Source organism: Suncus etruscus, chromosome X, assembly GCF_024139225.1.
Source record: "Suncus etruscus isolate mSunEtr1 chromosome X, mSunEtr1.pri.cur, whole genome shotgun sequence".
NCBI lineage: Eukaryota > Metazoa > Chordata > Mammalia > Eulipotyphla > Soricidae > Suncus > Suncus etruscus.
Window position 1 is genome coordinate 125,280,467 of NC_064868.1, and position 12,593 is coordinate 125,293,059.

Sequence of the window (12,593 nt, forward strand, 5' to 3'; positions counted from 1 at the left end):
TTCTTCCTTTGATTCCTTGTCTGTCATACCAATGGCCCCTTATTCTCTGCCCCCTCTCTTTGCACTTCTCTCCTGTGACTCCTTTGGCATATACTGGGGACTCAACACGGACTTATGGCACCCTATTGAAACCCTTCTCTAAATCATTCTGTCCAATAAATAATTCTGCCTGTATTTTGCCTTGGCCAACAACTGCTTGTAGAAGAGAGTTTATGTTACTTTCTCAGATTTTGATCTAACTCACTATAAAATTTATTATTCACATAAGTAAAATATTTCACTTCCAGTTATATTGTTTGACTATTCCATATCAAGGAAATTGTTTCTGGTAAATAATATGAGCCTTTTGATGAAAAGGAGCTGGCCTAACTTTTACTCAGTTTACTGCATTGGGCAGGCTCCTTCCCCTGAAAATTGTGGAGGATAATGGTTGATTTTGAAAAGAATTTCTCAAAATCTTATGATTCTCTACTGCTCTTGATTTCTGGCATGAATATTAGTGATATTTACTAAAAAGAGGTGCAACCATGGTTAGAAATAAATATAATCATGCAATCTATTGGATGGCAAAGCCCTTAAATATATCCATATAAACACATTATATGTATTTGTAAAATGTATATGTAAAATACATGACATTTTGTATTTGACATATCAGAAAAGCTAAAACACTCTCCAAAACTTGAGCATTTTGTTAAACTAACAGATTACCTAATTCTATTTTTCCGAGGTCCTTTCGATTCTTTATTTTAATTTTAACATGAATTTCACATTATTAGTCTCATAGGCTTACTACGTTGAAGCAAGTGTCCATCTGAGATTTCATTTTGTAAACCTCTGTGTGTAGGGGTTGAACTGAAATAAGAACATAAGACTACAAGAATAATCACTTATGCTTGTTCTTACAGTTCTGGGAAGACTTAACAGATTTAATAAGTAATCCCAAAATGCTTCCTTTTTAAAAGAATGTTCATGTAGCTATCAAAATACAGTAAATTTTACTCCTGACCTCTATTATCTCTCCCCCACTCATTTTACAAACCACTGCAACCTAAAACTAGGGCACCTAGTTTGCTTTCCATTACTGATGATTTTCATTTTACTTTTGGGATCACACTTGGCTATTACAGCTCTTTACTTAAGGGATCATGTGGTGCTGGGTACTAAACATGCCTCTTGTGATATGCTGCCTTGCATGCCGCTGATCCAGGACGGACGGATTAGAATCCCAGCATCCTATATGGTCCTCCAACCTTGCCAGGAGTGATTTCTGAGCACAGAGTCAGGAGTAACCCTTGAGTACCGTCAGGTGTGACCCAAAAACCAAAAAAAATTAAAAACAAAAAAAGATTTGATAGAGATTAACCAGTAAGGAAACTTAAGAAATAACAATTAAATTAATTAATAATTAATTAAAATACTTAAAATAAAATAAAATAAATAAAATGAAAATAAAAATTAATTAATAAATTAATAACAATTAAATTAATTCTGTGTAGCAGAATCACCTACACATTCTTCCATTAGGGTGTGTCCTCAAAGTTTTGCTTCGTTCTCAGTTTTCCTTTGGCAGAGAAGGTTTAGTATACATATGATCTCCAGTTTTGCATAGATTTCTTTGAAAATTGGTAATTCATTGTAAATTAGGTGACATTTCTTACAAACAACCTTCAGAAGTGAAGTGTAAGTTGTAGTACTTAGTAATAAGTTAAGTATGGGGGGCCGGAGAGATAGCACAGTGGTGTTTGCCTTGCAAGCAGCCGATCCAGGACCAAAGGTGGTTGGTTTGAATCCCGGTGTCCCATAATCCCCCCCCCCCTCCCCGTGCCTGCCAGGAGCTATTTCTGAACAGCCAGCCAGGAGTAACCCCTGAGCAACGCTGGGTGTGGCCCAAAAACCAAAAAAAAAAAATAAGTTAAGTATGGGAAGGTTTTTAGTAATATGTATTTATGAAGAATATACAGATACATATACTTTGTAATAATACCTCTGAAATTTGAAAAAATTGAATTCTTTTTTTCTGATCATTTGTGCAGTCACTTTTATGATTACCTCAACTACATAAGATGTACATTAAGCCAAGATCTGAGTTTTTCTACTCTGTCATCTTTTGACTGTGACCAAGGGTTGATTTGCTTTGAGCTTTAGTTACTTTTTGTGGTGGAAAGAGTAATATTTCCCTGCGGTTTTAAGCATGCTTCACACGGGACACATGCTTTGAGGTCATGGATGAAAGGTGTTGGCAGCGCAGGCTCAGAGAGGCCTGAGCAGGTGTTCACTGTTAATGGACTTCATTCCTTAGAACTTGCGGTGTCCTTTGGTGACCTTTTCCTTGCCTTACTGATTATAATTAATATTGTTGTAACACCTGTATTAGTGATCCTTTCAGCTTAAAAAATATGTGCTTTCCTTCTATGCCGGAAATTGAATTTCAAGTAAGAAATAGATTTCCAGAGTCTTCCAGGATGGAATGCATTAGAGTTCCCATGAATTCTTCAAAGCACTTCCAAAAGATGGAAAGGAGTATAGCAAATTTCTGCACGTGCCTGTATGTGAGTTTTAAGAGAGAAAGTTTTGAGTAATATTTGCTTGTGGCACGTACTGGTGATAACTAGTAACTGAAACACAGCCATTGTAGTGCTTTAGCAACAGTTGGTTTTTATTAATGATGGAATATTTATACTTGCTATGCAATTCTGGCTCATTTCCATGTGTGTGTCAGAACTTATATACCCCCCAAAGCAACATTAAGATAGCAGTAAATATAAATGTGGCCATGCTTAGGAAAGGTAGATGTTATTGGGGTGGGTGGAATTTCTCCCTTTTTCATATTGGTATTTCTTCAGATCACAATAACTTTAGGCATTGATGTACATCATAGTCTTTTATATTTCGCACAGCAAACCTTCCATTTTGAACCAGTCCTTTGAATAATGATGAATGATCTGCTCCTCCTGCCATAATGCAGAGAAAAATCCATGTATGTGTTTTTTAAAAGCATTTTTTTCCCTGCACATGCTTGTCATTATATGAGAGGCCTGGAATCAATCAATAAAGGACCAGAGAAACCACATAATTGAAAGGAGAATGACAGTGGTGCATGCCTGGAATATTTGTGGGAAGGGGATTGCTGACATCCGAAAATGTAGTGGCCTGAGTGTTAACAGCCTTGAAAAGCAAAAAAGCTTTCTGTCTTTCTGTGTCTTGAGCATTATTTTTAAGGGAGAAAATTGAGCCCTGCTTGGCATCCTCTCATGGAGTTCACCTGGAAACTTTGATGAAGGTTGTTAGAAAATAGTTTCAATTAAAACCTTTCTGTTTTGGAAATGGTTAGTATATGACATACTTATTTTGGTTCTCAGGCCTCGTGGATTGAAAATCAATTAATGCCACTTTCACCCAGGTGACAGCAAACTTCAAAATGATGGAAGAAAAAATTACAGAGAAGAAAATGATTTAGATTGCTTGTTGTGAAGACATCTAATTTCTATTTTAAGTTTTCAGTTTAGGGTTTTCATTTTATATACTATGATCTTTGGGGGGGAGCTTTTGGGTCACACCCAGCAGCGCTCAAGGGTCACTCCTGGCTGTATGCTCAGAAATCGCTCCTGGCAGGCTCCCAGGACCATATGGGATGCTGGGATTTGAACCACTGTCCTTCTGCATGCAAGGCAAATGCCCTACCTCCATGCTATCTCTCTGGCCCCTACAATGATCATTTTTTTTTGGTTTTTTGGTCACACCCGGCGGTGCTCATGGGTTACTCCTGGCTGTCTGCTCAGAAATAGCTCCTGGCAGGCATGGGGGACCATATGGGACACCGGGATTCAAACCAACCACCTTTGGTCCTGGATCAGCTGCTTGCGAGGCAAACGCCGCTGTGCTATCTCTCCTGGCCCCTACTATGATCATTTTTGAGTTTAGTAACTGGCATTACTTTCTGGGTCATGTGCTATAAACAGGAACTTATTAGTTTGAGTTTCCTTTATGGATTGAAATAATATTATGAATGACAAACTTACTTCACTTACATTTGTTTTACCTTCTATAGTGCCTATCTGTGTGTGTGTTGGGGAAGAAAATGTTTGAAAAGCAAAGGATTGTGGTATTTAGAAAATTTTGAGAATATTCCCCCCCCCAATTCTATATGCCTTTCCTCTGAGTTCAGTTTTTATTAGGGCAATGTGATAACTTTTCCAATGGTGATTTTTGTAACTATGCTAAGTGGTTATCTCTTGAAGAGAGGAGTGGTTATGATGGGGGTTGGCTGCGAGATTCCTTGTCTCTTCTTTCTACCATACTCTGTTCTTTTTTAGAAGGAATACTTGCTACTGTGGTTTCTAAGCCATTTGCAGTAGAGTCAGTGCTATGTAGCTAAATGTATAATGTCCTCTTTTCACCCAGGACTAGCAGGGGCAGCCATTCTGTACTTCTCTCCTTTTATGCTCTCAGATGAAATGAAATCTTATAAATTCATTTCTGAAAGTGGGACAATTGGCTGGATTTTAGGATTTTATTTTATTTTTATTTTATTATTTTTAAGAATTTATTGTTTTGGGGCCACACCTGGCAGCACTCAGGAGTTGGTTATTTCTGGCTCAGGCTTGGGGGACCATATGGGATGCTGGGGATTGAACCTGGGTCCATCCCAGGTCAGCCGTGTGCAAGGCAAAACGCCTTACTGCTGTGCTATTACTCAGGCCCCCATGGATTGTAGGATTTTAATTGTAACTGAATCACCCGAGCCCTTCTTTGGTAGGATGGTTTCCATTTAGTTTTGTCTAGGCAGCTTAGTCAAGACAGATTCCTAGGTCTTTCCAGTCGGTAGCAGGAGGAAGGGCTGCCTTTGGGGAGTGACTCAGATTTTTGGCACGAACATATGAAACGCTGGCCCTTGTCCATGCACCTGCTGGATGCCACACCTGCAGCCTGCTTCTGAGCCCTACTTGGACAAAAAAGCCATCCTGAATGAGATATTTATTTTTCAGGGGCTAAAACAAAACCGGGAGCTCTCAGTGATGTCAGTGGAACACCAATGAAGATTTTATTTAGCCATTTCCTGGGGAGATTTAGTAGGGGGAAAAATATCTCAATTCTTTTCTTCCAGGTAACTTGGGCTGTTTTCTTCTAGGTACAAGACACTTGCTTGTTCCAGAGACTGTGGGAATGTGGAGGAAATTTGCTTGCCTCATGAATTTGCGTTCTAAAAACTGGACAATCTAAAACCCAGCCACATCAGCAGCAGCTGGAGAGTTCGTTCTCTAGAGGTTTGTGTTTAGTGACAGGGCAGGGAATCACAAGACCTGGATTCTGAGCCTCACTCTAGCAGTGTGTGACTGTGAAACCCTGACCAATTTTGTCCCCCTTAACTATTCTGGACGTGGTGTCTCAGTCATAAAATGGGATTAATCAACATATGTTCTTATTTTCTTATAGATTGCTGAGCAAAACAAAGTACTATTAACAGAAGCAAAAGAGCTTCTTAGAAGTAAAGCTGAGAAACTAAAGGTAATAGTCTATCTTTTATTACAATTCATTCCTTTTTCTCCCTTCGTGTTGCCTTTGGCAAAGTCTTGGTGAAATTATTTACTCACTGTGTGTGCAATTATAAAGCCTACTTGCATTATCACTTAAGTGTTGAGAAAGATGCAACGAAAAATCCTGCACCCAGCCATGGCCTAGTAGTTTCCATATTCTAGCAATTTCCATCCGAGTCAACTTTACACTGATTTTTGCTTGATGACTTAAAAACTTAAAATTGACAAGAAGTGACTTCTGTTTTTTTTTCCCTGCACGGCAATGGAAGCTCTGTCATAAAAACAGTATATTCTCAGATTTAGATCGAAACATTGTGGGAGGAAAGCCAGCCATGGAGTAACGAGATTTTCCTCTAATTCCTGCATTTTCAAAAAGTACCTAACCCTTAAATGGTAATTTTTTTCCAGGGGTATGCTCTTAGTTCTTGGTACTTTTCTGTTCTGTTCTGTTCTGAATCTCTATAATCCACTCTTAAGTATTGACTTATCTTAAATGTCATCCACATTCTAATGACTCCTAAATGTTTTTATCATCTTTTCTCAGACTCTTCTTATTTCCCCAACATCAAGTTGGCTTTGATATTTGCTCATGGAATTTTCTTTCCTCTGTCTACTTTTGTTTAGGCAATCCAGAGTTTTTGTAGAGCCTGTGATACCATAGTTCTCTGTTCTTATGGTTGGTTTCCCATTCAGTCCTGTCTCCTTGCTTGAGAACTCTCATAAGACTGGAATTCTGGGGGCCCTGAAGATGTTATAGCAGTTAAGGTCCATGCCTGGCATGTTTCTCACCAGGTTTGATTCTTAGCATCACACAGTTCTCCCACGGAACATCGCTGAGTAAAGCCCTAGCACTAACTGCTGTGTGATGGTCTTTGTATCCTTGGTACTATAAGACCCAAACAGCGTAGCATTCTGGGTCTCTTGCACTGAACTATTTGACCCTTGCAATTCTGAGCACCCCTTGGAAACCCTCCTTCTGCCCCAAGATTAGAATTTGATTTTATTTCTCTCTGTCTTTGTGGCTACACACAGCTGTGCTTATTTCTGGTTCTGTGCTCAGGTATGACTCTTGGTAGTTCTAGGGAATCATATGATGCTCTGTGTTGAATCTAATTGGCCACATGTAAGGCAAGCACCTTAATTTTTGTACTAGCTCTCTGGCCCTTACTTTATTTCTCTTTCTATATTTAATTTCATTTATTTTTAAGGTTTTCAGGGAACCACATTCAGTGGTTCCTGGCTCTGTACTTAGTGATGTCGAGTATTGAGGAGTGAATCAAGCTTGTGGCAGGTGACTATATCCAAGTCAAATGCCTTTCTCTCTCTTATTCTCTCTCTCCCTTTATTATTTTTTTCTGGTGTGGAGATCAAACTAGGGTCAGCAGTATGCTAGAAGTGTTGTACCCCGCTTTATGTATTCTCTTTGCTTTATTTCTCTTTTTACTCTAACCAGGGGCGTATATAGTGCTGGATTATACTAATTTATCAATAAATGTATGTGGAAATGATGGTGTGATAAAGGCTACACTAGAGATGTGGCCAAAGTTCAGTAAGATCACTTCAAAACTGTGGATCAATGTTCCATCTTGACCAGATTTGGGGTCTTGAGTGGGGAGGGCATAGAGTAGGAAAAAATCTTTGAAGAAGAATGTTGATAGAAGACTTTAAGGTAGTTTTAGTTTAAGATAGTTGATAGAAGACTTTAAGATACTTAACTTTAAGACATCTTCCCCAGGGGCCGGGCGGTGGCGCTAAAGGTAAGGTGCCTGCTTTGCCTGCGCTAGCCTAGGACGGACCGCGGTTCGATCCCCCGGCGTCCCATATGGTCCCCCAAGCCAGGAGCGACTTCTGAGTGCATAGCCAGGAGTAACCCCTGAGCGTCATCGGGTGTGACCCAAAAAAGAAGAAAAAAAAAGAAAAAAAAAAAAAGACATCTTCCCCAGAAGCCCAATAAAGAAATATTTGTTGTATCTTTTTTTTTTTTTTTTTGGTTTTTGGGCCACACCCGGTGACGCTCAGGGGTTACTCCTGGCTATGTGCTCAGAAGTTGCTCCTGGCTTGGGGGACCATATGGGACACCGGGGGATCGAACCGTGGTCCGTCCAAGGCTAGTGCAGGCAAGGCAGGCACCTTACCTTTAGCGCCACCGCCCGGCCCCATATTTGTTGTATCTTACTCTTGTCAATCCAGGACACCTTTGGTCTTTTGCGTCCCCCTGCCCTGGACCACACAAGGTATGGTAGCAATTCAGCCTTTGTCCATAGCATACTGTCTATTTTAGACAGGTGACCTTTAGTCACATAATATTAAACAGAACTGACCTAAAATATGCCTCCTTAGCTGTGGCTGAAAATAGAGGGATACACATAGATTCATTGGTCATGAATACTTAGTATGACACAGCAAAATGTCATTGAAAATACATTGAAGAAGAGGGCTGGAAAAGTGAAAGAACGGTCAAGATGATTTCCTGGCATGCACTGACACCACATAGGGTTCCCTGAGTGCCAACAGGAGTGAGCCCTGAGCATCACCAGTGTGGCCCTGAGACCACCCTATATATTCGAGACTGGTTATTCCAAGTTTTCATTGTTGAATTCTCACATTGAAGCTGGTTTGCTTGCTAGAACTTTCTTCAAGAGGACTGTCAAATCTTTATTTTTTTGGGGGGGTGAGGCACACCCGGCAGTGCTCAGGGGTTACTCCTGGCTGTCTGCTCAGAAGTAGCTCCTGGCAGACACGGGGGACCATATGGGACACCGGGATTCGAACCAACCACCTTTGGTCCTGGATCAGCTGCTTGCAAGGCAAACGCCGCTGTACTATCTCTCCGGGCCCTGTCAGATCTTTTCAAGGGCAAAAATGAAATATGATAGAAGCCATTACAGGCCATGAACCTGTTCTCACCCACCTGATGCTTTCACTAATTAGGTTCTTGGCCTAATGGCAATTTGGGGCGAGTGCATGCAAGCTAGATTTTCAGGGGAGCACACATTCCATTCTGCCATTTCGTAAGCCACTGGGAAACTCTATTACTTCTCTTTGGCTTCTTTCCCTCCTAGGAAGCCTCCTCTGCCCTGGTGGAAAAATGGTAGCAGAGGAACTTTTCATAAAATGAAGAATACGTTTTATGAAGCTCTGGGGTTTTTATTTTTTTAAAGGTTCTTTAAAAACATTTTGTGGGGCCGGGCGGTGGCGCTAAAGGTAAGGTGCCTGCCTTGCCAGCGCTAGCCTTGGATGGACCGCGGTTCGATCCCCCGGTGTCCCATATGGTCCCCCAAGCCAGGAGCAACTTCTGAGCACATAGCCAGGAGTAACCCCTGAGCGTTACCGGGTGTGGCCCAAAAACCAAAAAAAAAAAAAAAAAAAAAAAAAAAAAAAAAAAAAAAAAAAAAAAACATTTTGTGCCTCTTGGGTGAGTAATTTTACTTATGAGTTTCTATCATTAGGACACAGTTCAAAATGTTGGAAAAAGTTAAATTATAAAGATGTTAGAGTAGCCTAACAGTGAAAGAAATTTAATTGTGTAATTGTCCAATGGGTAAGTAAATCCTGCTACATTTATTAACTGGATTATTAATGGCACTACAAGATTATGAAGTTTGTGTGTAACTTGAAGTACTTATGAAGAAGTGGAAATCGTATGTAAATGATATTTATGTTGGTTCATTTCTTTGTGTTAACAGCAGTACACAAAAAATCTCAGTGAAATGGAATGCAAAAAATACTTGATTTTCTGAAGTGTAGTGAGTGAGTAGGAATGATTTTTTTCCTTAGACTTTTTTGAATGTTGTGTTTATATTGGTAAAGAAGGCAGTTTTTAGGTATGGTCATAAACTTTTCTCAGTTTACCTGCAGTCTGATTTTCTTACCATTTATTTTTGTTCTGAGACAAGGAGCAAGGATTGTTAATATAAGTAATCAATTCCTCCTTTGAAATGTGTGTTTATGGAGTGGTGGTGCTAGCAGGGTGTGGAGAATTTCCCTGCTCATGTTGTCTATTAACATGTTTAAGTTCATTGCTTCAGAGGCAGAAAAGTAAAACTGGGGTCAAAAATTATGGTGCCTATGCATTACTGTTTCAAAAACATAACTTATACTGATCTTACATATGACTTAGTATGGCTTGCTTTTTTTGAGGGGGGAATGACATGACACCTTGTGATGATCAGGGGTTATTCTTGGCTCTACATTCAGGAATTACTCCTGCTTTGGGGCCCATATGGGATGCTGGGGATTGAATCCAAGTCTGTAAACACACTACCCACTGTGCTATCTCTCTAGGCTCTGATCCTAAGTAAGATTTGGAAAGGTCAAGGCCTTAATTATGCTTCAGAAATTAATTTTATAACATAACTTAAAGTAGATGTAAGAATCAAGAGGTAGGTCCAACTCCAAGCATTTCCTGAAACTAGATCTTGACATGAAAGCCAAATGTCAAGATGATATGCTATTGACAGACTTAGTATATGGGTCTAGAAACATTGGTCATTGGGAATACATATCATTCTCGAATCTACTATGTATGTTGACCTAAAGAGAAGATAATTTGGAGCCAGAGAGGTAGCATAGTGATAGGGCGTTTGCCTTGTATGCAGAAGGATGGTGGTTCGAATCCTGACATCCCATGTGGTCCCCCGAGCCTACGAGGAGTGATTTCTGAGCGTAGAGCCAGGAGAACCCCTGAGTGCCACAGGATGTGGCCAAAAAAAAAAGAGAAGATAATTTTCAGTTATTTCTGCCGTACTTCTAGCTTAAACATGCCACTTTGTCTTACCATTTTCCTCCTACCATTCACATTTCTATTTCCAACAGAATTGTCAAATGGGTGTGCCTAAAAGTTTATAATTTCTTAAAGTTAGATCCAAATCACTATAATAATATTTTAAATATCTATATGCAAGCGAGCATTGCTGGCCAATTTACATGTAGTAGAAGGGCTGTTGTCTTAAGAGTAGTAAATTGTGGGGCCAGAGCAGTGGCGCAGCAGTAGGCCATTTGCCTTGCACGCAGCCAACCCAGGATGGACCTGGTTCGATCCCCCGGCATCCCATCTGATCCCCCAAGCCAGGAGCAATTTCTGAGCACAGAGCCAGGAGTAACCCCTGAATATCACCGGATATTTCCCCAGAACAAACAAGCAAAAAAGTAGTAAATCGTCTATTTTGTTTTTGGCTCTAGCTGACTTCTATTAAGTGCTTGAATATTGGTCTATGGAAAGATGGAAGGAAGTGGGGGGTTTTGACCACCGGATGGTTTGTCATGAGTCTTCCTAGGTTGATGTTGGCCTGTCTAAGGATCTCTGCCTCCAAAATCTGAGTTGCAAGCTAGAGGTCCTGCACTCTGCCTCCTTCTCCTTTACCATTTTCTCTGTTGCCCACACCTTCACCATTTCTTCTTCCTCCTCCTCTACCTGTTTATCTTCCACTACTACATTTCTTCCTCTTCCCTACCTTTTCTTCTCCTCTCTCTCTTCCTGTTCCAGTGCTGGAGCTCTAACCCAGGTCTCTTGCATGCAAAGCGTGTTCGTTACAGTTGAGCGACATCCCTGGCCTACACATAAAGTTTTAACTTTACTCCACATAACTACTGCAGCCTTCTAAAAAAGGTCACTTTAAAACAATACATTTATTTATTCATTTATTTAATTTATTTATTTTTGGGTTTTGGGGTCATATTTGGTGGTACTCAGGGGTTATTCTTGGCTCAGTGGTCAGAAATCAGGGAACCATATGGAATGCTGGGAATCAAACCTGAGTCGGCCGTGTGCAAGGTGAACATCCTGCCTACTGTGCTATCGCTTCAATCCCTGAAATAATCATTTTAAAATAATGATAATAAAACCACCACTAAAGTTATTTTTACTATGATATGGTATTTGGGGTGATCAAGTGACATGCCTGAGTTTAGTGAGCAATCCACAGATCCCAGATTTGGTTTTAGAACACGATTGACGTTGTCCTTGACTCTTTACTTTTTTTAAAATTCTGTCTACCCATCACTTATTAACAGTTTAGGAATTGGGGACTGGAACAATAGTACTGGGAGACAGGACACTTGCCTTCAATGCAGCTCATCTTGTTTTGATCTTCAGCAACCATAGATAGGCCCACAAGTACCATCTGGAGTAAGCCTTGAGCACAGCCAGATGTGGCCCAAAAAATGCAAAGTTACAGGACGGTGTAGATGGCTTAAAAAGCTACAGTACATGCTTTGCATGCTGGAATTCGTGGCTTTGACCCCCATAATATGCTCCTCAAGTACCACTGGAGGTGAACATCCTCTAATAAATATTTAGGGACAACCTGCTGATTCAGTTGGCCATTTGTCTCTTCCCTTGTGTGAGAAGTGATGTGTATTTGTGTGTGTGTGTGTGTGTGTGTGTGCATGCATATACAAATATAAACACAAATATAGGGAAAACTTTGACCTGGTTACTTTTCTTTTAGCTTGGCATGAAACACATTTTTAGTAGAAAAACGAGTATTTTTAAATTATTCATCTTGAGATTTGAGAGTTGGCATATCTTACGATTGATTTCCAGGTGGGCATTCATTTGGCTCTAGCCACATGCCAGTGTGGCTTTCTGGAATCTGAACTGATATTTATCTATGGTCTTGCTAAGGTATATTGGTTCAGCCTCTCAGCCTTCTAGATATACTGGAAGAACCAGACTATTACAAATTGAGTAAGACTTGATCTTGCTCTGTTGTTACAGAAGATTTGGAAAATACATACACATATATATGTATACATGTGCAAATGTAGACACACAGAAATGTTTTTTGATTTTTTAGGCCCTACCCAGCAGTGTTCAGGAGACCATGTGGTTATTGGGGGTCAAGTCTTGTCCTTCTGCATGCAAAGCCTGTGTTCCAGCATTGAACTCTCTCTTCATCCTGGAATTGAATATGTAGATGCAAGTTCCTTTATAAAAAAAGAACCAGGGCTATCGTTTTCCTATCCAGTCTCATTAGGAACAGTCTGTTTATTTAAGAGGAACAAAGTGCTTTGCTTTTTTAAATTGAAGGTGATGTCACGATGGTATGATAAAAG

At 40.1% G+C, this 12,593-nt stretch overlaps 1 protein-coding gene across 1 annotated transcript in view; it reads left to right on the forward strand.

Annotated features, from left to right (window-relative positions):
* The first annotated feature begins 5,418 nt into the window (after window positions 1–5,418).
* Window positions 5,419–12,593, forward strand: part of AMOT (angiomotin) — a 107,974-nt gene continuing 100,799 nt past the window's right edge. Inside the window, exon 1 of the mRNA XM_049767556.1 lies at window positions 5,419–5,508. The gene's annotated coding sequence lies outside the window, so the exon portion shown is untranslated. The remainder of the gene's footprint in view (window positions 5,509–12,593) is intronic.